The sequence below is a fragment of the Cnephaeus nilssonii genome (assembly GCF_951640355.1).
Source record: "Cnephaeus nilssonii genome assembly, chromosome: 3".
Lineage (NCBI taxonomy): Eukaryota > Metazoa > Chordata > Mammalia > Chiroptera > Vespertilionidae > Cnephaeus > Cnephaeus nilssonii.
Genome location: NC_137074.1, coordinates 91,546,272 through 91,570,375, shown reverse-complemented (window position 1 = coordinate 91,570,375; position 24,104 = coordinate 91,546,272). Strand labels below are relative to the sequence as shown.

Genomic DNA, 24,104 nt, shown 5'->3' with positions numbered 1-24,104 from the left:
TATGAGTATCACAGTACACTATTAGATTCCAGTCATCTTGTGAAATGGCTGTTACTCATAAACATATATATTTTTTTATTTTTTAATATGATTTTTTTATTGACTTCAGAGAGAGGAAGGGAGAGGGAGAGAGATAGAAACACCAATGATGAGAATCATCCATTGGGTACCTCCCACATGCCCACTATCCAGGATCAAGCCTACATTCTGGGCATGTGCCCTAACCTGAAATTGAACAGTGACCCCCTGAACCACACCAACCTGCTCTAGTCATAAGCATATTAAAGCTTGTCTTATGACACTGATTTTGGTAATAATGTGTTTAATCATTTCAGATCTTTTTTAAATTTAATTTTGTAAGGTTTATAGAATAATTTCTAAAAACATATGTTGATTCATATAAAATTTCTCTCTGTTAATATATACCACAAATTTTAAGTTCACCTAAAAAAGTGTTTCACCTAATCGAATAGACAGACATTTACACAGCTTATTTTGAAATGCACCATATCTATGGATATGATGTTCATTTCAAGCTGTGAAGTCATTTACTCTATATTTTAGAGGTGATAATAATATGCAAGCTTACTCTTATCAGATTTAATTTAGTGCCCATGAAATTCATCATTGGAAATCAATAATTCTCTTTCCTTTTGCCTTTTTTTCAAAATATAGCAAATTATTTGAGAGCATTTGTATAGTATTATTCATACTTATTATCCCACTGCCCAAATCAACATTTTTTCTATGGTTAAATCCCAATTTATGCTATTTTTAATTAAATGAGAACCTTTATACCTTTGAAATTATAAAATATCCTATATAATAGAAGACTAATATGCAAAGTGGCCCTTGGGAGTTAGACAGACCTGGAGTTTGACCACTTGCTATGATGTGTGCTGACCACCAGGGGGCAGTGCATAACGAAGGAAGGCCCCAGCCAGCAGCTGGAAGGCCCCAATCAGCCCTGATTGCTGGCCAGGCCTAGGGACCTTACCCATGCATGAATTTTGTGCACTGGGTCTCTAGTATCAAAATATTGATTTCTAATAACATATTAATAATATATATATATCACTATATTTAAAAAATAATGTTGGATAAATTATATATATTAATAGTTTTACAATCAAATAGAATTTATAGAATTGAAACATACATTACAGAGATATAATTTTTTTAGCCAATGATTTAGAGTCAGTTGAGAGGAACTCAATTAACTGACATAATGGTTAGAAGACTTAATTGTTACAACTCAACAAAGAGAAAAAAAGATGTAAAACAAAAGATAAGAGCTGTGGAGAAGATTGCTATGTAGTTCAATCAGTAAGTTTTCAGAGTGTACAGTGTAAGAAAGAGACAGAGAAAGGCAGAGCATACATTATAGGAAATACTAGATGCTATAATGGCTAAATTTTTCTTCCCTCAGGAACAGTGAATATGTGGGTTAATGTCAACAGACATTAGTGTTTATAAACAACTATAATACTTTTCTACATGCTTAAAATTATAAATATATAGGTATATGTATTTTTGGTGGTATGTGCAGGGGATTGGTAAATAGGATCACATTGCTTTAAGACTTTTTATTTGAAAGAAGAATGAATATATCAACTTTAAGCATAGTTAAACATGTATAAAGTGATTAGTAAAATAAAGATAGCAAGAATAATTTCAAAAATATAAGAAATATCTACATCAGTTACTATTTTTGTTTAATGTCACCCCAAAATTAAGTGACTTAAAACAAAATTAAGTGGCAGCAAAAACAAGTCATTATTATCTCTCATCATATCTTCTATGGATTAAGAATTGGAGCAGTTCAGGTGAGCCATTCTGGTTCAGGGTTGATCATGAAGTTGCAGGACCATAATGTCTGGGGCTTGTGTTATCTCAAAGGTTTCTATATTTAAATATCTGGTAATTAAGATGTTGAAATTTATAACATATTTTATTGCTTCATCTTCCACAACATTCTGTTGATAAAAATATTACACTTTCCATTGAAATTTAGAAGAAACATGATTTTTCAGTTAAGGATCTCCTAATTTTAAAAACTTTCTGTTTTTTTTTCCCCAATTTTATTTTATACTAGAGGCCCAGTGCACAAATTTGTGCATAGGTGGGGTCCCCCAACCTGGATGGCCATCGAGGCCTGTTGAGGGGGCCAGATGGCCAGGGGGGAGGGGCCTCAGGAGGTTGGCTGTGGGAGTGCACTGACCACCAGAGGGCAGCTCCTGCATTGAGCATCTGCCCTCTGGTGGCCAGTGCGAGTCATAGCGACTGGTCGACTGGTCGTTCCAGTTGTTCTGGTCATTCTGTCATATCAGTCACTTAGGCTTTTATATATATACTAGCAGCCCGGTACACAAAATTCGTGCATGGGGGGGGGGGTCCCCTCACCCCAGCCTGCACTCTCTCCAATCCGGAACCCCTTGAGGGATGTCCGACTGCCAGTTTAGGCCCGATCCCAGGGATCGGGCCTAAACTGGCAGTCGGACATCCCTCTCACAATCCGGTACCGCTGGCTCTTACCTGTTTACCTGCCTGCCTGCCTGATTGCCTCTAACTGCCCCCCTTGCAAGCCTGATTACCTCTAACTGCCTCTGCCTGCTGGCCTGATCACCCCTAACTACCCCCCCGCCAGCCTGGTCACCCCTCACTGGCCCCTCTGCCGGCCTGGCCCCCAACTGCCCCCCTGCTGGCCTGATCACCTCTAACCACCTCTGCCTGCCAGCCTGATAACCCCTAACTACCCCCCTGCTGGCCTGGTCACACCTCTGCCGGCATGGTCACCCCACTCAGCTTGCTGTTCAGTCGTTTGGTTGTCCCTCACTAACCACCCTGCTGGCCCTGTTCCCCCACACAGACTGCCGTTTAGTCATTACTGTGAGGGCGTCCTGACCAATTTGCACAATACCCTTTTATTAGTATAGATACTAGAGACCCAGTGCACAAAATTTGTGCAAGGGGAAGTGTCCCTCAGTCCAGCCTGCACCCTCCCCAATCTGGGACCCCTCGGGGGATGTCCAACTGCCGGTTTAGGCCCGATCTCACTGGCATCCCTCTCACAATCCAGGACTGCTGGCTCCTAACCACTTGCCTGCCTGATTGCCCCTAACCACTTCTGCCTGCCAGCCTAATCACCCCCTCACTCTCCCCTGCTGGACTGATTGACACCTAACTGCTCCCCTGACAGCCTGGTCACCCCCAACTGCCCTCCCCTGCCAGCCCAATCACCCACAACTGCACTCCTCTGCCAGCCATCTTGTGGTGGCCATCTTTTAGGGGCCATCTTGTGACAACATGAAGGCAGCCATCTTGTGGCAGCCATCTTGTGACAACATCGCTTGAGGGCGTCGCGTGAGGGTATGACGCCACCTAGGCCTTTGTTATATAGGATAGGTATGCTGGCACCCTCAAAAATTAAAATGGCATGGATTCTTTGCAACTTCTTTTTTTTTTTAATTTTTTGGACAGGGGTGGGTGGTGTGTGGGAATAAATCAATCAAATAACTTGTATGCATATATGCATAATCCAATAGGGTGATGAAGGCCTTGGGCAGGGGTGGGATGGGGTGGGGTGGGAATGGGGGCAGGAGCAGGCTAGAAGGGGTCAGTCGGAGAACAAGGGGGACACATGTAATACTTTCAACAATAAAGATTTTTAAAAAGAAAAAATAAATATAGCAATGGAAAAAAATTAGAGCAGTTTTAGGATCATAGCAATTAATATTGAGCAGAAGGTACAGAGATTTTCCATATACTCACTCCCTATCTCCATACATGCTTAGTTTCTCATATTATCAACATCCACTACGAGTGATACATTCCTTAAAATTGATGAACCTATATAGACACATAATTATTATTAACAATCCTTAGTTTACATTAGGGTTTACTCTAGGTGTTGAACAGCCTGTGGGTTTGGATAAATGTATACATGTAACTACAGTTATAGTATCATATAGTACCATTTGGGGAGTTTTAAAAAGCCCTAAAAATCCTCTGTGCTTTGCCTATTCATTTTGCCCTCCCCCATAACACCTGATATTTTTGTTGTCTCCATAGTTTTGTCTTTTCCTCTGTAGGGGCTAAAAATAATAATACCTTTTTTCTCACTTCTAAGTTATTCTGGCTGGGCTAATAATCAAAATAATAGAAACAGATTAATAGGAGAAAATCAAAATTTAATACATGCAGACAGAGAATTAACATAAGCATAAAAATTACAAAGGCAGTGAATTAAATTGGGTATATATTTCATGTTGGACAAAGGAGGGCATAGGGGTCTGAGATGTCAAGGGAAGTGGGCAATTTATAGGTAGTTGAGTAAAAGCAGAACATACATACATGGCAGGTAAATTCTTGCTTTAAGGAGACACGGGTGATGCAGCTACAAAGCCTCTGCTTGGTTCCTTTATGTCTACTATAGTTCATTCAAATTAGAATAAGGAGAACTACCTACGATTTCCTTCCTGAATCAGGCCTTTTCATCTGAATGTCTTAGGCTTGAAAAGGTGGTCAAGGAAGGGGAGAGTCAAAGTAATTTCTGAGCCTTTTTCCCTCCTCTCTGTCTTTCTCTTAATCCCAGGCTTAAAATCTATACCTCAAAAGGCTAATCTTTGGTCCTGTTCACCAGAATGTTGTATAGTAGAAATCCTGCAGACATAACCTTTTCAGATTACTTTCTTTTACTTAGTAATATGTATTTACATTTCCTTCATCTTTTTTTTTTCCTGATTTGATAGCTCATTTCCTTTTAGTGATGAATACTGTGCCACTGTCTGAATGTACAGCAGTTTATTTAACCATTCAAGGACATCTTAGTTATTTCCAAGTTTAAGCAATTATGAATAGATAGAACTGCTATATAGACATCTGAGTGCAGGCTTTTTAAAAAATGTATCTTTATTGTTGAAAGTATTACAGATGTCTCGTTTTTTTGGCCCATTGACTCCCTGCTTCCCATACCTGCTTGTCCCAGGCCATCACCAAACTATTGTCTGTGTCCATGGGCTATGCATATAACTTATTTGGTTAATCTTACTCTACCCACTTCCCCACCCCCACCTTCCCTCTGAGATTCCACAGTCTGTTCCAAGCTTCTATATCTCTGGATCTATTGTGTAAATTAGTTTTGTTTTATTCACTAGAGGCCCATTGCACGAAGAGATTCGTGCACTAGGCCTTCCTTCCCTTGGCTTCCAGCATCGGTTTTCCTCCGGCACCCGGGACCCAGGCCTTCGCTCCGGCCAGAGTCTGCCTACTTTGTCTTTGCTGCAGACTCAGGCCAGAATCTGCCTACTTAGTCTTTGCTGTAGACTTTGGAGTCTGCAGTCTTGTCTTCGCTGTGGCACTCCGATCCTGTATATCCCTTCACCCCCCCCCCACCCTCCCTCTCACAGCAGGCATTCTGTCCCACCTGGCCACTCCATGCCTGGAGTAGCTGGGCGGCTGCCATCTTTGGCCTTCTAATTTGCATACTCACTTTGATTGGCTGTGGGCATAGCGGAGGTATGGTCAATTTACTTGTCTGTCTATTATTAGGTAAGATTAGATTCCATATATGTGTGAGATCATGTCATACTTGTATTTCTCTGACTGGCTTATTTCACTTAGCATAATATTCTCCATGTCCCTCCATGCTGTCTCAAAGGGTAAGAGATCCTTCTTTTTTTACTCCTACATAGTATTCCATTGTGTAAATAGTTCTGCTATGAACATAGAAGTGCTTATATTCTTTCTGATTGGTATTTCTGGTTTTTCAGTATATATTCTTAGAAGTGGGATCACTGGGTCTGATGGAAGTTCCATTTTTAATTTTTTTTAGGAAATTCCATACTGTTTTGCACAGAGGCTACACCAGTCTGTATTCCTGCCAGCATGTGTACTAGGGTTCCCTTTTATCCACATCTTCTCTAGCACTTGACACTTGTTGATGGTAGCCATTCTGACAGGTGTGGGGTGATAACTCATTGTCATTTTAATTTGCATTTCTTGGATGATCAGTTACTTTGAGTAGTTTTTCAAGTCTCTTGGCCATCTGTATGTCCACTTTGGAGAATTGTCTATTTAGGTCCTTTGCCCATTTTTAAAAAATATATATTTTTATTGATTTCAGAGATGAAGAGAGAAAGAAAGAGAGAGAGAGAGAGAGAGAGAGAGAGAGAGAGAGAGAGAGAGAGAGAGAGAAACATCAATGATGGGAGAGAGTCATTGTTTGGCTGCCTCCTACACACCCCCCACTGGGGATCAAGCCCACAACCCAGGCATGTGCCCTTGACTGGAATCGAATCCGGAACCTTTCAGTCCACTGGCTGATTCTCTATCCACTGAGCCAAACCAGTTAGGGCCCTTTGCCTATTTTTAATTGGATTTTTGTCTTTCTTTGTTAAGTTGTAAGAATTCCTATATGTTTTGGATATTAACCCTTTATCAGATATATCATTGGTAAATATGTTCTCCCATAGAGTGGGCTCTCTTTTCATTTGGTTGATGGTTTCTTTTGCTGTGCAGAAGCTTTTTATTTTGATGTAGTCCCATTTGCTTATTTTCTCCTTTGTTTCTCTTGCCTTAAGAGATGTATCGGCAAACATATTGCTATGAGAGACATCTGAGATTTTGTTGCCTATGGTTTCTTCCAGGATTTTTATGGTCTCATGCTTTAAATTTTAGAAATTTATTCATTTTGAGTTTATTCTTGTGTATGGTGTAGGTTGGTGGTCTAATTTCATTTTTTGCATGTATCTGTCTAAGTTTCCCAACACCATTTATTGAAGAAATTGGCTTTACTCTATTGTATGCTGAATAGACCAATAACAACTGATGAAATTAAAGCAGCAATAAAAAAAAAAGTTAAACGAAAACTCTTCCTCCCCCTCCACACCCCCCCCAAAAAAATGTCCTGGTCTAGAGGACTTCACAGACAGGTTTACCAAACATTCAAAGAAGAACTAGCACCTATCCTCTCAGACTATTCTAGATAATCCAAGAGGAAGAAATGCTTCCAAGCTCTCTCTATGAGGACAGCATTACCCTAATTCCAAAACCAGATAAAGGCACTAAAAGAAAGAGAATTACAGGCCAATTATCCCTGATGAACATAGGTGATAAAATCCTCAACAAAATATTAGCAAATTGGGTCCAACAATATATTAAAAAGATAATACACCATGATGAAGTGGGATTTATTCCGGGGATTCAAGACTGGTACAATATTCACAAATCAATAAATGTGATACACCACATAAACAAATTGAAAGACAAAAATCACATGATCATATCAATAGATGCAGAAAATCATTCCACAAAATCCAAATCCTTTTTTGATAAAAACCCTCAGCAAAGTAGGAATAGAGGGATCATACCTCAAAATAATAAAGTCCATCTATAATAATAAAAGCATAATATGCTAATTAGACCTGACATCATTCCAGATGACCTTCCTGGACAAAGATGGCAGCTGGAGGGAAGCCCAGATTTTGGGTGCCAGAGGGAAGCTGGTGCCAGCAGCTGGGGGAAGAAAGGCCTACTCTTGCACAAATTTTGTGCATCAGGCCTCTAGTATATGATAAACCCACAGCCAACATCATACTCAATGGGAAAAAACTAAAACCATTTCCTCTAAGACCAGGAACAAGAGAGGGATGTCTGCTTTTACCACTATTAGTCAACATAGTACTGGAGGTCTTAGTCACAGTGGTCAGACAAGAGGAAAATATAAAAGGCATCCAAATTGGAAAGCAGAATGTAAAACTGTCATTATTTGCAGAGGACATGATATTGTACATACCAGTAGAAAACCCTTAAGACTCCACCAAAAATTCATTTATTACTAGATTTAATAAATGAATTCAGCAAAATAGCAAGATACAAAATTAATACCCAGAAATCCATAGTATTTATATACAAAAATAATGAATTCTCTGAAAAAGAAACTGAAAAAGCAATTCCATTTATCATCACAACAAAATATTAAGATACTTAAGAATAAACTTAACTGAGGAGGTAAAAGAAGATCTGTACTTGGAAAACTATAGGACGTTAAAAAAAGAGATAGAGTAAAGTATAAACAAGTGGAAGACTATACCGTGTTCATGAACTGGAAGAATTAACATCATTAAAATGTCCAAACTTCCCAAGGCAATCTACCAATTCAATACAATTCCTATTAAAATACTAATGGCATATTTCACATATCTAGAACAAATACTCCAAAAATTTACATGGAACCAGGAAAGACCTGAAATAGCCACAACCATCTTGAGAAAGAAGAACAAAGTTGGCGGGGGGGGGGGGGGGGGGCGGGGAGGGGGTGTTCGCCATACTGATATCAAGTTCCACTTTAAAGCTATTATAATGAAACAGATTGGTACTGGCACAAGAACAACATATAGATCAATGGAGAAGAACAGAGGACCCAGAAATCAGCCCAAGCCATTAATTATACTCAATTAATATTTGCCCATTTTTTAATTGGATTGTTTGTCTTTTGCTAAGTTGTATGAGTTCTTTATATATTTTAGCAATTAACCCCTTATCAAATGTATCATGTTCAGGCTTTTATGTGGATCCAAGCTTTCAACTCCTTTGGAAAACTACCAATGGGTGCAATTGCTGGGTCTTATGGTATGAATATATTTAAATTCGCAAGAAACTTCCAAAACATCTCCCAAAGTAGCTATTTCACTTTGCATTCCCTTTGTGAATGAATGAGAATTCCTGTTGCACCACATCCACACCAGCATTTAATGTTGTCAGTGTTCTGGATTTTGGCCATTCTAACAGGTGTGTAGTGGTATTTTATTGTTGTTTGTATTTTCATTCCTGTAATGATGACATATGATGTAGAGTGTCTTTTCATATTATTTGCAATCTGTATATCTTCTTTGGTGCATTGTCTATGAAGGTCATTGGCCCATTGATAATCTGGTTATTTATTTTTACTTTTGGGTTTTAAGAATTATTTCCATATTTTGTATAACAGTATTTAATCAAATATGTCTTGTGTAAATATTTTTTCTCTGTGACATTTTTCATTATCTTAAAAGTATATTTTTTAAAGTAAAAAAATAATGTTAATGGAGTCTAGCTTATGAACCATTTTCTTCATGAGTTGTACCTTTGGTGTTATAAGTAAAAAGCCATCACCACACCAAAGTATCTAGATATTTCTCCTAGTCATAGGAGTTTTGTAGTTATTGCATTTACATTCAGATTTGTGATACAATTGTTAATTTTTGTGAAGCATATTAGTTCTCTGTTGAATTCTTTTTTTTTTTTTTTTTACATATGGCTGTCCAGTTCTTCCAGCACCATTTGTTGAAAAGACTACCTTTTGCTCCTTTGTAAAAAAGATCAGTTAATTTTATTTATGGGATTCTATATTTGAGCTCTTTATTCCATTCTATTGATCTATTTGTCTATTCGTTCTCCAACACAATGCTGTCTTGATTGCTATAGCTTTTCAGTAAGTCTTAAAGTCAGTCCTCCAATTGTGTTCTTCTCTTCAACATTGTGTCTGCAACTTTTGTAAGGCTCTGTTTGTGTGTGTCTGTTATCTGACAAAGAGTAATTGTTTTCAATTATGCCCATCCTATCTAATAAAGAGGGAATATGCTAAGTGACCATCACTCCATCACAAAGATGGCTGCACCCACAGCTGAGGCCAAGTTCCTTTAAGGAGCCTTAAGAAGCAATCAGCAGGGACCTGAGGCTACTCCCTCCCCCGCCCCTGTGGGGCTTGACAGGGGACCTCAGGCCACGCCCCCCACCCGGAAGGGCTTGACAGGAAACCTCAGGCCATGTCCCCCGCCCTGGTGTCAGGCTGGGAGACCTCAGGCCACACCTCCTGCCTTGGCACCAGGCTGGGGGACCTCAGGCCCTGACCCCTGCCCTGGTGCCAGGCCAGGGGACCTCAGGCCATGCCCCCTGCCCAGCGGGGCTTGATGGGGGCCCTCGAGGTGCACTTCCCATCCTGGTGCTGGGCTAGGGGACCTCAGGCTACTACCCCTGCCCCAGCTCCAGGCCGGGGGACCTCAGGCTGTGCCCCCAGCCCCAGCACTGGGCCAGGGGACCTGAGGCTGTGCCCCCCTGCCTGGCGGGGCTTGACAGGTGTCTTCAGGCCATGCTCCCCACCCAGCGGGTCTTGACAGGGGTTCTCATGCCATGTCCCCCACCTGGCGGGGCTTGACGGTAGACCTCAAGGCACACCCCCCACCCCATCTGGGGGACCTCAGGCCACATCCCCATCCTGGTGCCAGGCCAGGGGACCAGAGGCTACACCCTGTGCCTGGCAGGGCTTGACAAGGGTGGCACTGGCCGGGTCTGGATCTAGCCCAATGGGGGTGGGGGCGGCCAGGTCTGGGTCTCACACGATTTTGAGGCACATGTGGGTGGGCGGGGACTTGACTCTGGGTCCCCTTTTAATGTGCACAAATGTCATGCACCAGACCACTAGTCTATACTAATAAAAGCCTATGTGGTCGTCATGCCCTCATGACGTGATGCCCTTACGCTGCAATGAGCGATCATCAGGAGGCTGAGTGCACAGCGGGCTCATGTGGGTGGGCGGGACTCCATGTGCGTGTGGGTGGGTGGGGACTTGATACTGCATGTGCGGTGTGGAGGCGGGTCCCAGCGGCTCCACGCGGCACAGAGGTGGGACCCCCGGCCTCCGGCCTACTTCTTTGGGGAAATCCATCGAAGAGCTCTGGATGGGTGGGTGGGGCCTACCTCTTTGGGGAGATCAACTGTGGGGCTTCCGCACTGTGAGAAGGCACAGGCCAGGATGGGGTTACCCCACCAGAGTGCACGAATTTCATGCACCAGGCCTCTAGTACACATATAAGAAAGTTAATCAGAGCAAAATTTGCAATAGCCTCAAAATAGAAATAATCTAACTATATGAGAATGAAAAATAAAATGTGGCATATTCCCACAACAATATGAAATGCGACATCCTATATAATAAAAAGCTAATACGCAAATCAACTGAACAGCAGAATGACCGGTCACTATGACATGCACTGAACACCAGGGGCAGATGCTCAACACAGGAGCTTCCCCCTGGTGGTCAGTGTGCTCCCACAGGGGGAGCACCGCTCAGCCAGAATCCAGGCTCAAAGCTAGCTAGTGCAGCGACAGCGGTGGGGTCCTCTCCTGCCTTTGCGGCAGCACTAAGGATGACCGACTGCCAGCTTAGGCCCACTTCCTGTGGGGAGCGGACCTAAGCTGTCAGTCAGACATCCTCTGAGGGCTCCCAGACTGCTTGAGGGTGCAGGCTGGGCTGAGGGACCCCCCCAAGTGCATGAATTTTGTGCACCAGGCCTCTAGTAGATAATGAAAGAGCTACACATATAACTACATAAATCAATCTCACTACAAAATATTATGCAAGAAAAAGAAATGACCAAAGACTACAGAAAGAATAACTACCTTCTGGTAAGATAAAAATAAATAAACTAAACTAGATTATCTCATAATGCAGATATAGATAAATTATAGATAGATGATAGATATAGATATAGATATAGATATAGATATAGATATAGATATAGATATAGATATAGATATAGATATATGAATGTATATAGTTGTAAAGTATAAAGAAAACAAGGACATTGTTATCACGAGGTATGGAGAGGGTTATCTGGAGTCACACATAAGGAGCTGGTTTGATATGACACTCCCTGTTGTGCTGGGAGGTGACAGTGTGGACCTTGAGGCTCTCCCTCATTAGATTGTGGGCTTCTCAGTGACAGAAAATGTATACTAGACACTTCAGTGTTGATTGGGTTTTTCTATATTATTAGCTCTGAATTGCCTAAATTTGAAAAAGTGAGAGGTAGGATTTGGTGTTTGAGAGGCGTGTCCTTCCTGAATCATGTAATCTGGTCTAGTAATTTTGTTCTCTGTATTGCAGAAAAGTAGAACCCAAGTGGGTAGCATAACAGATGATGATATATTTTATCTATGTGTATATGTGTTATCCAGGTGCAAGTGACATCATTAAAAAAAATCACTAATATTTTTAGGTATGTTTATTCTAAAATTTCCTATAATGAGGAAATTCTCTCTTCCTCCTTCTCTCTCCTTACCCTCCTTAAAATATATTTTTAATACTCCATTTATTAAAATTTCTCTTTGTGTCCCATATGGGTGTTTCTGAGTTTGTTCCAAATCATAGACTAATCGACTTTTTTTCTTTCATTCCAAACATGTGTGATTAAATTCTTAAAATATTTTCAGAGAGTAAATTTGAGTTCCCATTCCCTAAGCATACATGAAACACATTTTCTATTTCTGTATTTATTTCATAATTTTAGAAATTTTATTTTGAGTGTTCATTTCAGGCTATTGAAAATAAAACATTTTAAAGACTGTGACTATATTCAAAATAAGTGTTAATATCTGTCTTATTTAAAGGTTTAAAGCACTTTATATCCTTTTATAAAATTGTAAGATCTAGGCAAACTTCCCTGTTAAAAATGAATAGATTGAACCTATAAGTAAAGTGGGTTCAATCTAATTCCAGATTTTAAATAATTGTTTTTAATGTTTTTATTAAGCCCCGACAGCATGGCTCAGTGATTGAGCATTGACCTATGAACCAGCAGGTCACGGGTTCCATTCCTGGTCAGGGCACATGCCCAGGTTACCGGCTTGAACCCCAGTGTGGGACATGCAGGAGGCAGCCAATCAATGATTCTCTCTCATGTTTCTCTCTCTCTCTCCCTCTCCCTTCCTCTCAGAAATCAATAAAAATATATATTTTTTAAAATAAAAAATAATAAAATGTTTTTATTGATTTTAGGGAATAGAAAAGAAGAGAGGGGGAAGGAGAGAGAGAGCCATACATTGATGTGAGAGAGAAACCTTGATTGGCTGCCTCCTACATGTACCCCAACCTGGGCATGTGCCTTGATCAGGAATTGAACCAGTGGCCCTTCAGTACATGGGACAATGTTTTACCAACTGAACTATACTGGCCATGACTTAAGTAATTTTTTTTTTCCTTGATGACCCATAAAAAATGAGCACAGAACATATCACTATTGGGACATTTTTGTTATTGTATAGTATTATAATGAAGTATTTTTAGTAGATTCATTTAAAAAGTTATAATCTTACTCTGATATATTTATAGAATAAAAGAAAAAGTTTACAGGTAACTAGACTTTATTGGAATAGTCTCAACTTTGAGGGTTAATAAGTATTATTTCCAATAGTCTCACTTTTTTTTTTTTCTTTCATGTCCTTGATGCTTAGTTTTCTGGCCCAAGATCAAGATTTTTTTTTTCCTTTTTCATATTCCTACCTACTTTTCTCTTAAATGTGTGTCTAAGTCTGGGTCTCAAAGGCTATTAGTTTCTTTGTTTTTTGTTTCTGTCAGTTCCTCCTCTTCCAGAGTTTATTCCATTCTCTAATCCCAAGAGACTAGCTAAGGTTCATATTTGGCCTAGGAACATATGGTTTCAAAAGCAGACCTAACAGGATAGATTCAGAAGAATAAAGAAAGCGCGTGTTTCAAGGTACTTTAAAAATATTCAAAGGAGATAGTTCAAAATTAGATAGGAAGGAAAATAGGAAGGACAATTTATATGGTAAATTAACATAAAGCTGATTAGATTATGTAAAATACCTAGAACTTCCAAGGAGAGTTTAAGATTTGAGATTAAATTATTCATGAAGCCAATGACTCTTTAGAAATAAGCCAATTATATTATTCACTGAATGTGTTGATGACCTAAGACTCTTTTATGCTCTTACACTAATGAAATTGCAAAACTGCTATAATCTAAAAAGATACTAGCTTCATTGGGGGGGAAAAAAACACCAAAAACCTCAGAATTTGTATGCAGAGATAAAAAATAAATATGGTAAAATAATAAACAATTTAAAATGTATTCTATTTTCTAATAATAATTCTCGCCTGGCCAGTATGGCTCAGTGGTTGAGTATCAACACACAAACGAAAAAGTTACTGGTTCAGTTCCTGGTTAGGGCACATGCCGAGGTTGTGGGCTCAATCCCCAGTAGGAAAGAGGCAGCCAATTGATGACATTACTCTCTCATTGATGTTTCTATCTCTCTAGCCCTTTCCTTTCCTCTTTCTCTAAAAATCAATAAAAACATTTGAAGAGATGATTCTAACTTTTTCAATTATTTAGGAGTAAAATATATAGAAGTTTTAAATATTAGATTAATATCATTCATAGGTTGCATAAACATTACCCTTCTTCTTAATAATTAGAAAGCTAAATTAATCTAAACTATGAACATTTACTAACAGAGGGAAAAAAGTAGTATATGGCATAACAGTAAATAAAACCACTAAGCAAGATGTGGCTGCAAGTATGTGCAAGCAGGATGGAGACTGGTGAGAGCTGTGTAGCATCTAGAGTTTCTGACTCATGGTCAGCAGGTAGAGCCAGGAGATATGGCTAAAGGTTGGACTCACAGACATGGGCCAGCACTTCATTTTCCCTTGGGTTCTGCAAAGAAAACTTGTGCAAACTAGTTTTGTCCTTAAAGGGACAATGCAGGGAATGCAGTTTGTCACATAGAGAGAGTCAGAGCCCAAAGTGCCAACCTGTTGTCATGCAAATTGAGTCAGGAGACCCAATTGCAAAAAGGTCCAGATATTTGGTCACAATTATGTTATTGAAGTCTAAATCACATAGTAATGCTAAAAACTATTTTGGAAAGTTTTGGGATATTCATCTCTCTCCAAAATAAATATATTTAAAAATATGGACTACTTTATTGAAAAAATTTTAAATATTAAAATAGAATTAAAGTTATATATAACACACCTAGTACTTTTTTTTTCTAAATTAGTATTTAATAAATTAAGTGAAATTTCTATACAAAAATTTAGGCTATTAAGGCACCACATTTCTGCAAACTACACTTTTCCCATAAGCTTCCTGAAAAATAACCATCAATATACTTTCTCCAGGCCTATTCTGTCTGCATTTAAAGTGAAAATTTAACAAATTATAGTCAATGAGGGATTTGACAAAGCACCATAACTGGAAATTGCCAATAATCTGTTTCTAATTTGTATTAGAGAAGAAAAATGAGCTGAGTCATTGAATGTATTTAAAAATGAATTGCAGTCACTGTGTATTGTGGCTAACAAGCTCTTAGGCACTGAATCATACAGAAGTTAATAACACATGCTTAAGATGCTGGAGAAAACCTGTATGGATTTTATAGGAAGATTTTCATTACCTGTGGTAATGAATCATATGGTTTTAGAAAACTTAATGCATTTTGAATCTGAAATAAATTGATTATATAAAGATTTTCTTTTAGGAAGAGGATAATGCAATTTACCAGAGTTTTAATGTTACTCTATATTAAACACTACTAATGCAGCTTGCAATTATTATAAAGAAATAGAAAAGCCTGTTTTCTCACATTCTTACAGAAAAACACCATATAAATTAGAAAAATTACAGTGATGGCAACAAGGTGGAACTATTTAGCAGTTGTTCCCTTGAACTATTCATTACTGAGATGTAATTGATTGTTCAAATTACAGGTTCAAGAAACAAGTTTTTTTAAAGCATAATATATTGTTTATGACAAATAATAATTTGTCTGGCATTTCTTCTTACTAAATAAATGATCTTGGAATTTCACTTTACATTCTGATAAAGCCATTACCAAATGGCTTTATCTAAACACAAACTAAAACTGAACAAACTTACATGCATTATTTCCTTTCCCCCGCAATTACAGTGATAGATTCTCAGGTGGTAATTTTCTTCTCTAAGTACAATTTAATATTTTATATGAAAGCAGAAAAGTGAGACGTTTAAAAAAGTAAAAGAAAGATATGGGAGACTGTTCACATATGCTTAAATTCTATGTCCTTCCAATATAAAACTAGAGGCCCAGTGCATGAAATTCATACACGGGTGCGGTCCCTAGGCCTGGCCAGCAATCGAAGTGCGAGCATCTGGCATGGAAGGGCAGGTCCCAGCTGACCTCTGGGCTCTGGCCAGCACCTGGGCCCCAGGCCCCCGCATGCTCCCCTCTGCCTGAGTCATGGTTCCCAAGTCCCCACATGGAGATGCGATGAGCACAGCCGGACACCATGGGCCAGGGCTCAGTGTGGGCCTCTGGGCCACCCAGCGGTGCCACACAGAAGCCGGTTGGGCAGCGCACCCTCTCCCTGTCAGCCTCACAGACCAGCTCCTGCTTGAATCCACAGGGAGCCCAAACCAGCCCCTGTGTTCCCGGCGGCTGTGAGCCAGCTCACCTGAAAAAGGCCATATGGGTGCAGGGCAGGCTCCTCATGGGTGCCCGGCACTGAGCGCCTGCTGCCAGCACTGCATTGCTGATGCCCATCATGTTCAACGCCTCCCCCTGGTAGTCAGCACACGTCATAGCGAGCGGTCGAACTCTTGGTTGAACAACTGCCCAAGGGGACAATTTGCATACTAGGCTTTTATTACATAGGATATTTACATATCCTATATTTATATTTTGCATTGTAAAAAAGGACTCAGTACAGTGAATATATTAAAGTGAGACTATTAAACATAGTCAAGAAAACCCCCTTTTGCTCTCTCCGGGCAGCTGCAGGCTGGATAGGGTGGGACCGAAGAAGGGCCAGAGAAGCGGGGACCAGGAATGAGGGCCGGTGGCCTGGGGGACTGAGGCACAGCCTGCCATGAGCCGCATGTCCTCCATGGAGGTCGGAGTGAAGTTCAAGCTTCATCCTGCCCTTGCGGATTCTGATTGTTGATGTCTGTTTCCCTGGCTTGTTTGATGGGGCAGGGATTGTGGAGGAATCACTGCTGCTGGCCGAACTCAAGCCTGGGCGCCCCCACCAGTTCAACTGGAAGTCGAGCTGCGAAACCTGGAGTGTCTCCTTCTCCCCAAGATGGCTCCTGGTTTGCTTGGTATCAAGGACACTGCATTGTCAAGCTGATTCCCTGGCCACTGTTAGGTCTGATCAAATAATTGAATCGATACCCTCTCCCTTGGGAACTGACCATTAGGCCACTTCACAATGGACATTCCACTTGCTTAGACCACATTCCACTTGCTAAGACCATTATCTCTCTCCCCTGGAGTTTCCCAGAATCCGGACCTGCACAGAGAATTCTCAGCCCAGAAAAAGTCCGCCTAGAGTCCTTTTAAACCTCTGAATCCCCGTCTTTGGGTGCTGGCACCATTTTGGAGCTCAGCCCATCTGGTATACAGATGACCTAATAAGTTCATAATTCTTCACCCCTTTTGGCCTTGTGCGTTCCTCCTTTGGTGACTCTAACACTTGGTGCCAAAACCCGAGGTGCTTCCACGGGGATGGGGAGCCATCATCTCAGCTTTGAGCACCCTGAGTTTGCTACTTGGAAAGCAGTAGGCAGTGGCAGCTCGACCTGGGCTTACCTCCAAATCCTACTTGGGTGACTGATTGCACTCCTCTATCAGGCCTCTCTCCCTTATGGACCCTCCTGAACCAACCAGGGAGGATGCTGGATTGAGAATCTGTCCTCCATTGCTGACCCTCCATCTCACACTGGACAATCTTCTCTAGGTGAGTGATGTTACACAATTTCCCTCATTTTGAGTCTTCTGCCCACTCTCTCTCATTGACTTCTCAAAAAGTCTCTCATCTCAAAAGTCCTAGCGCTAGGCCAGAAGACTCATCAGCCATTTAGCTTTGGGTCCTTCCGGATTGGGGATGCCCAGTCCAGAGGGTTGCCCCACATTTCTCATAGTGATTTCTTTAGCAGCAGGGATGCCTGCCCTAAACAGTCGCCTTTGGATTTATGGTCTATCACTCACCCTTCCACTCTCATGGACCACGCCTCACTCCCTCTGCACACTCATGGGGGAGAGCATGCCCAACCACCTCATTTTATTTTGTAACACTGGCCACAATACAAACTAGCTAATAAGTCTCAATGGCTTAAAAACGGCTCTTTTAATTTTAACACACTGCACAATTTAGATAATTGTTGTCATTGCAATGGAAAATGGTCTGAGATTCCCTATGTCCAGGCCTTTTTCACTCTTCAGGCCCAATCCTCTCTCAATTCTGCTCTGCCCATCAGATCTTTCTCCTTCACACAAAACATCATACCCCTAACACTTCTGATTCTGAATCTAATTTTGACCCAGCAGACCACCGACCTCCACCCCCTTACACATGTGCTCCATCACCTACAGTAGATTCAGAAAACCTAGACTCTCCTAACAAGCAACCACCTTCTCCTCCAGCCCCTGAGAGCCCAAATCCCAAGAATGCAAGCTCCAAAACAGCCTTTTCCCACCTAACACTTGCTCTTGGGCCACTCAAAGACCACCTTGCTCAACAGCCACTTCTATTCCCACGCCCATTCTACCCCTGTGAAAGATAACAGAAACTAAAGGTATTGTGTGGGTACACATCCCATTTTCCATGTCTGACCTCACACAGATTGAGAGACATCTCAGGTATTTTTACACTGACCCAACTACCTTTACTAAGGAATTTAAGTACCTGACCCAGTCCTATGACCTGACCTGGCACGACATCTAAGTCCTCCCGTCCTCCTCTCTCACTCCAGAGGAGAAGGAGCACATCTGACTAGCAGCTCAGGACCATGTCAAGGCCCTCCAAAGACAGGACTCAGTGGCCAACCTGGTTGACGCTGACATAGTCCCCCAAACTGACCACAGATGAGACTATCAGGTCAATTCTCCAGGGCACTGGCTCCATAGCCATATGATCATCTGTCTTATTGCTGGACTCAAAAAGGCTGCCCATAAGGTGGTCAACTATGACAAACTTAATGAAATCACTTAAGGCCCTGACAAAAACCCAGCTCTTTTCCTCCTCCACCTCACGGAGGCCTTCCAGCTCCTAGCCACCACTCTCATGAACCCCAAACGAGGTGCTGGTCCTCCCACCAAGGGCAAGTCAGGAGCTAAGCCTTCTCCAAGACCATGCTTCAAATGCAACAAGGAAGGACACTGGTCCAAGTCCTTCTCAAACCTGAGACCCCCGCCTGCACCCTGCCCAAGGTGCGGAAGGGAAGGCCACTGGAAATCAGACTTCAGTCTGGCCCTTCCAGTTTGGACCTCATCCAGTCCAGCAAGGCCACCCTCTGGATATGGTTTGGAGCTCCCAAACCTCCTGGGACTGGCCCTGAAGACTGAAGCTGCACAGGCCCCCTCAGACTTACATCACCAGGACAGAGCCTCAGGGAGCGATTGTGGTGACAGGTAATTGACATTGGGGCCACTTCTTCTGCCCTCCATGAATTCACCGGGACCCTTGTCCCCTCTTCAGTCTCTATTATGGGTGTTGACAGATTAGTCTCACAGCCATTAGCCACCTCACCTCTACACTGCATCTTACTAGCCACCCCCTTTATCCACTCTTTTCTAGTTCTACCTCAATTCCCGTATGGAGCTACCATGCATCACCTCATAGCACCCAGTTGTCCCATATGACAGTTAACTACTTTAGTTTCACTCTCACCCCACAAAGCCATGCTATTCCTTAGACTGTAAACACCTTATCTCCTCCATAACTGCCCCCTCCTCTAAATAAGAAATACTCTCGTTTCTTGGGCTCACTGGGTACTCTCACCTCTGAGCTCCCAACTTTAGTCTTCTCACAACGCTCCTCTATGACACGCCAAAGGGACCCCTCACTGAGCCTTTAGATCCCAAGGCCAGCATTTCCACCCCTTTAATGCTTGGAAAACTGCTCTCACCTCAGAGACTTCTCACCACACTTCCCGAAGAACAACTTTCTTTACGGCGAAATTACAAATGCTTACTTAACAGTCTGGCTACTATCCGAAGCTGAACTCATTATCACCCAAACCTTAGCATGTTATCTCTAAGGACATATGTGGCAGTTTTAAATCCAAGTGGCTGGAGACTAGAAATTGCAGTCCTAAAACAGGCTGTAGGGCCTGTTCCCTCCCCATCTCAGATTTTTCTCCAGCCATATATGCCTATACATAATTTTCCAAAATCTTCTTTGGCAACTTAAAAGGTTTAAAGCATTGCTGGATTAAATGATAAACACCCAAATATTTCAATAAGTTTTAAGTTCACCTGATTTTAGCTTTTGTTACAGAAAATCTATAAAGTAGATTTGGAACTATTAATGTAATGTCTTGTGCTTTGTTAAAGGTATGTTGTTTGAAAGTGAGAATGCTCATAAATGTCAGTCTAAGAAATGCTGGCTGTTTACTTTTTGGTTATCATTGGAAAATTAAGGCTTCTAAGCATTGACAATAGAAGGCATAAGGCATGGACATGCATTCTGAAGGAAAAAGAAAGTGAGTTAAAGTAAGAATGTGAAGTTGTAAGAATGTTTGTGAAAGCTGTAAGAATGTGAAAGTTGTAAAAAGGTCTGTGAAAGTTATAGAAGATTTGTAAAGAGAAATGTTAAAAAATCCAGATGCCAAGCAGTTTTCAACCATCTAGAAAACCTTATCTCTCCTAAACCAAGGACACTTAAGAGTAAATGATTTGAGTATAAACCTCATTTTTGTATATTAGACTACAGCCCTTCAAACTACTGTTTCTTTCCTTCCACCAGACCACTTATCATAATTCTTGTTCTTACAGCTTTTGGCCCAGTAATATTAAAATTTGTAAAACAGCTTGTCTCCCCCAGGTTACAAGCCCTACTTGCACTCAGGAAATACCACCCCTAGACACCATCATAACCTCCTTTTGTGTCCAGGTCTCATCGTCCCTGTGACCCCCCAGAGCAAGAATGATGGGCTAGGTGCAGGTATAGAAACTCACTGGGCCAGAAAGCTCTGGATACTAGCAAGGAGCAAAACTGGGAAAACAAGAACCTCACCCCCAGGGTAACCTATCCTCCCCCTTCATATCACTAGTCAGGAAACTTAGACCCCTGATCTTTTCCTCCCTAAAGATAACATCTAGGCCTCAGTTGTATTTCAGCTCCAGGCCCAGAAAAGCAGCAAAACCAGACAAGTGAAGCTGTGGCAGCCTCAGGACCAGCTTTGACCTCCCAAGTGACTCAACAGAACCACTTTCGAGCCTTTACAACCAGTCTCTTAGGGAAATCATGCTGCTGCGAACCCTCATCCAGGGACTACTATCAAAGTCCTTTCCCCTGTGATCTCGACATCCCCCCCCCCTCAGCAGGAAGTATATACAGAAGATATGACCTACATCCCTATTCCATAAAACAAAAAGGCTGGAATGTTAGGTCTGATCAAATAATTGAATTAATACTTCCTTCCCTGGGAACTAACCTTTAGGCCACTTCACAATGGATGTTCCACTTGCTTAGACCACATTCTACTTGCTAAGACCATTATCTCTCCCCTCTGGAGTTTCTCAGAATCTGAACCTTCACAGAGAATTCTCCACCCAGAAAAAGCCCTCCTAGAATCCTTTAAAAACCTCTGACTCCCGTCTTTGGGCACTGGCACCATTTTGGGGCTCAGCCTATCTGGGTTTCCAGATGACCTAATAAATTCATAAGTCTTTATCCCTTTGGATCTCATGCATTCCTCCTTTCAGAGACCCTAACAGACATGGAGGAGCAGTTCATCCCTAAAGGGTTTGAAACCAAAAGCCGAAGCAGCAAAAATGATACAAAAGGGTGAGGCAGCCCAAAGGAGAGGATTCTAGACTGTGGGCAGATTGTCTGGGGTTTGGCCTTCAGCCTGTGTCCTTCTCCACCCAGCAGGAAGCTCTGGGCATGCCACCATCCCCAGTGCCAGATGTCTCTTGCCTGATCCTCACTACGGGACTCAAGGATGGGCAGATCAAGATTTGGGAGGTGCAGACAGGGCTCCTCCTTTTGAATCTTTGCGACCACCAAAATGTTGTAAGAGATCTGAGCTTCACACCCAGTGGCAGTTTAATTTTAGTCTCTGCATCTTGGGATAAGACTCTTCGCATCTGGGACCTGAATAAGCATGGTAGACAGATTCAGATGTTGTTGGGCCATCTGCAGTGGGTTTACTGCTGCTCCAGTCTCCCCGGACTGAAGCATGCTTTGCTCTGCAGATGGAGAAAAGTCAGTCTTCCTATGGAGCATGTGGTCCTACACATTAATCCAGAAGCTAGGGGGCCACCAAAGCAGTGTTGTCTCTTGTGACTTCTTTCCTGACTCTGCCTTGCTTGTCACGGCTTCTTACATCACCACTGTGATCATGTGGGACCCTTACCCTGGCAAGAGGCTAAGGTCACTCCACCACACCCAGCTTGAATCCCTCATGGAAGACAGCCATGTCCACATTAGCTCCTTGAGATCTGTGTGCTTCCCTCCTGAAGGCTTATACCTTGCCATTGTGGCCGATGACAGACTCCTCAAGATCTGGGCCCTGGAACTGAAAACTCCAATTGCATTTGCTCCTATGACCAATGGTCTTTGCTGCACATTTTTTCCATGTGGTGGAGTCATTGCCACAGGGAAAAGGGATGGTCACCTCCAGTTCTGGACAACTCCGAGGGCCCTATTATCACTGAAGCACTTATGCTGGAAAGCCCTCCGAAGTTTCCTCAGCACCTACCAAGTGCTAGCACTGCCAGTTGCCAAGAAAACGAGAGTTCCTCGCATGCAGGACTTTTTAAGCAATGCTACATGATCTCATGTGTCTTCTCTGTGGCAGGATAAAGCTCCCTGGAAAAGGAGTAGCTGATATAATGGGCCAAACACCTGGTCTTGGATGGACATAGTTTCTCTTTGGGGTTGTGAATAGAATGTAGCAAAACCAGATTCCAATGGACTAGCCATGGATCTTTCCCCCACAACATGCGAATGTCAGTCATAGAGGAGTGGATTCCACTTCCACGGCCACAGAGCCTTATCTCAAATCTTCAGTCCACTTAGAAACAAGGATTTTGAATTCTTTCTAGTAATTTTGATTCCAAGTGCAGATAATGACATTTTGGTAAGAAGAGTTCTAGGCCTGGCGAGAGCCTCTGTAGTGGCCAAGGGTTTCAACGCCCTCTCCTGGGAAGTGTGGCTCCTGCCTAGTCCATGCTGTTTCAGATGCGGCAGAGGCCTTGTTTCAAGTTCTCTCCTGTTGCGTCAGAGTTGATGTTGGCACAGCTTCCTGCAGCTTCTCTCTGAGCAGTGGGACAAAGTTTTCAAGGAGCAGGCTCCGGTATGAGGTATTAACTAAATGACAGGTGACTCAGAGTTGTGAAGATGGCTCCTTAATTGTGTAAAGCATTGGTGTTGTCTTCACTTCAGCTGATATTCTCATGGAGGAGGTCTGACTTTGCTGCTTCTCATTGGACTAATGAGCCAGTTTCAGCTCTACCCCAACACAAAGATAGCTCCTTAAAAGTACTGTTCTCCTTCAGTGGTATAGTTATTTAATCAAGACACCTCATTCAAACATAATCTGCCTTTGGAAAATTTAATATATTTTAAAAGAAAACCTTGTTTTATATACCAAATTGGGGAGGGGAATTCCCCTTCCTCTCTTGGTTGTTATGGCTGTTCAAATAATAAAAATGGCATAAGGTAGATTAACAAGATAAAAACACAGTTAATACCTGCACATGGGAAATTTATACAAGCAGAAAAATTCCAAAGATAGTAAAGGCAAAATGAGGTATATATGTCATTTTAGACTAAGGAGAAGGAGGTAGGACAAGGAGATAAAAAGAGTTAATGTTTAGTAAATAAACATTTGCTGAGCCATCTAGAGAACATGGAATACAGAGAGATCTTGGATCAAATGAGTATTGCTAGGTTCCTGCCTGTCTGCCACACCCAGTTCACGTTATGTTTTGTTTATCCATGGTTCTAGTTCTTCCAGGCAGTGGCCTCCTATCTTACATTCATTTGGGCAGTTTGGAAGAAAGTTAAAAGTTCTCCCGAGTCTTTTATTTTTTAAAAAACAAAATAATTGTCATATCAGAGAGACACATTTTGGGTTGACAAATTATGCTTTCCTAGACCAATAACAAATTGTTCACTAGAGCTTCCTTTGAACATGACAAAAATGGTTTGTTACAGTATTCCTAATTCCTGAATGCTAAATTTGTTGCAGAGTTTTAGTGAGGAAAATTGTTTTACAGCTTCCATTACCATCTGAACTGATTTAGTCAGGTGTATCATGACACTGGCACAT

The 24,104-nt window shown here is 41.7% G+C and overlaps 1 pseudogene across 1 annotated transcript in view; it reads left to right on the top strand.

The window, feature by feature from the left end:
* LOC307096764 (WD repeat and SOCS box-containing protein 2-like) overlaps positions 1-22,590 on the top strand; it is a 55,661-nt pseudogene extending 33,071 nt beyond the window's left edge. Inside the window, exons 2-3 of the transcript in view lie at positions 16,798-16,969; positions 21,544-22,590. The product of the transcript in view is annotated as a WD repeat and SOCS box-containing protein 2-like (transcript). The remainder of the gene's footprint in view (positions 1-16,797; positions 16,970-21,543) is intronic.
* Positions 22,591-24,104: the final 1,514 nt, after the last annotated feature.